This window comes from Gavialis gangeticus, unplaced genomic scaffold, assembly GCF_001723915.1.
Source record: "Gavialis gangeticus isolate Ggan-Ray unplaced genomic scaffold, GavGan_comp1, whole genome shotgun sequence".
NCBI classification, from domain to species: Eukaryota; Metazoa; Chordata; order Crocodylia; family Gavialidae; genus Gavialis; species Gavialis gangeticus.
The window spans coordinates 7,378,441-7,380,771 of NW_017728980.1; the positions used below are offsets into that span (position 1 = coordinate 7,378,441).

Sequence of the window (2,331 nt, forward strand, 5' to 3'; positions counted from 1 at the left end):
CACGGTACACCTCCCCACGGCCCCTTTGTGTGTAAAAACCCCCCCCTTGGGGTGGGTGGGTGGGTGAGTGAACAAGAAAATCCAAGCAATGTTCTTCAGGTGAAACTTTTTTTTTTTTTGGTTTAAAGGAAAAAAAATAAAAATAAATGCAGGTCAGCCACTCCAAAATATTCCATGAGTTCATCTCAGTTTTGCTAAAATGTTCAAGTCAAAGGTTGTGTCACTGAATTTTGAAAAAATACTTGTTTTGAGTTGACCCCAAACCAAATTTTTTTTTAGACTCTATGTGCATGCCCCCCCCAGTAAACCCCAGATCAGTTCCTCTCTGAGCAAGTCTGTCTACATTTGGAGCAGGTACCCACTTCAAATGAATCCCCTTACAAATGAACCTGGATTTAGGAGAGCCAATCCAAGCTCTGTGGTCCTGAGATGTTCAAACAATGCAAGACTTTGACTCCCAGTGATAACAGAGCTGTACTGTGGAAGGGGAAAGCTAGGAAGATCCCCTTTCAGTGGTGAGTTTTCCATGAGAGAGGAGCAAGGACTTCCTTGTATAACCCTCAACAAACTAGTACTGGGACAGGGCTGTAGGCATCTCCCCAGAGATCTAATTTTTTTTCAGCTCAGAAAATGAGAGTTTTTGTCAAAAATGAAACTTTTCATGGAGCGGGGGAAGGTGACTTTGGATTGGCACTGGGAGAAGCAAACCTTGTCAATGCAAATGGGAATAAAACCCTTTTTTGGGGGGGGAGGGGAATGGAAAGGCCCATCGTTGCTCAGTCAACCCTCTGCTAAGGAGGGTGTTGCTTGGCAGCCAGGGCTTCCCAGAGATGATTTATGGGAAGCAAACCAGTGGTGCTAGCCTTGCCCTTGCCCCCTTCCCTCCCCCTGCTCTGTGCACACCAGACTTGTACAATATGCATCATCTTTTGTAGGTAGAAATAATAACGGTAAGGAGAGAGAATGTGCAGTTATGACTGGTGTGACCTCTTGCCCAGCATAGTCCCTTGAAGCCTTGCTCAGATTGTAACTCGATGTGGGGTCTCTTTAGTGAAAAATCACTGCTGGCTAATCTATAATTTACAAAACACACTTGGATCCACTTTTTATGGGGGGCGGGGAATGTGTTTTGCTATGTTGCCATTTTCTCAGATGAAAGAGATGAGGCACCTCTAAAAGGTCACTCTTGATTCCTCTTTCTTTCTTTTGCTGACTTTTGTAAAGGCTGAATATCATTTTATTCTTATTGGCATAATGCAGAGGGCCCAGCTGAGCTCTGGACACCACAGGACAAAGCATTGTGCATTTGAGAAATGAGAGACAGTGCCTGCTTGAAGACCTGACAGTCTGAATAGCCAAAGGCAGTTGCCTCGGGCCCATTGCAGATTGGGATCTGAGGCACAGTGAGTGACCATCCCACAAGAACGTGCAGGGATCCAGATGTGGGTCTCCCGTGTCTCAGCTGCCTATCTGTACTGACCGTGCTCTTGATTCATGACAGCCGTTTAGGAGCAGGGGACTGTTTGACTTTGATCTCCTGGTTCTGAAGCGGGGAAGGAGAAGGGGATGCAAATTCCTGTGAAGCCTAACCTGGTCCATAAAGCTTTGCATCTGAGCTGTAAAAATCCTGTGCAACTTTTTTCTGTGTGCTTGCAGGTGTAGCTGTCCACCAGTTCCTACAGCAGCTTCAGCTCTGGAATAGAAAATGCCCTTGCTGGGGGAAATGTTCACACTGAGTGAGGAATGAAATGAACCTTTCTTCCAGCCAGGAGAGCTAAGCTCCCTCTGGCTGGTGGCCAGTCCAGTGATGGACTGCAGGGTGGGGTGGGGAGGCCAGCTCCACTGATTTGGGCAACTTTACCCCTGTGCAACAGCAGACTTGGTCTTACAGAAGACCTAGGCTCTGTACTGTGCCCCAAGGTGAATCCCTGCATGTTTGCGGCAGATTCGGTGCTACTAGCATATGTCATGCCTCCCAAGGTGTGCAGGGGACCCATCAATGGCTAAGGCTAAAACATGTTGCTTTTTAACTCTCCAACACCTATTGGAAAAGAAACTTGGTGTGTCTGGCAGCAGGGCAGGGTCTCCTTCCAAATCCTAGGTGATGCGTCCACATTGCCTACCAAACAACACGTTTAATACCCTCTCTGCCAACAAGGAGTACAGGGCAAGAATGCCAGTCAGGACTGATCCTCCCTTGGGGGAGAATAGGGGTGCAGGGCTGGGCAGCAAATGCTGCTTCCTGGCCTCTTCTGATAAATAGAGGGCATTGATCTCTAAGGCTGTCTGCCATGTACATTTTAAACAGCAAAAATACTCCAAGAGCGTGAC

The 2,331-nt window shown here is 47.4% G+C and overlaps 1 long non-coding RNA gene across 1 annotated transcript in view; it reads left to right on the plus strand.

Annotated features, from left to right (window-relative positions):
- The window catches only part of LOC109291588, a 13,479-nt gene extending 11,371 nt beyond the window's left edge, over positions 1–2,108 (plus strand). The window contains exons 2-3 of the long non-coding RNA XR_002095898.1: positions 280–515; positions 1,225–2,108. This is a non-coding gene — a long non-coding RNA (uncharacterized LOC109291588). The remainder of the gene's footprint in view (positions 1–279; positions 516–1,224) is intronic.
- The last annotated feature ends 223 nt before the right edge of the window (positions 2,109–2,331 follow it).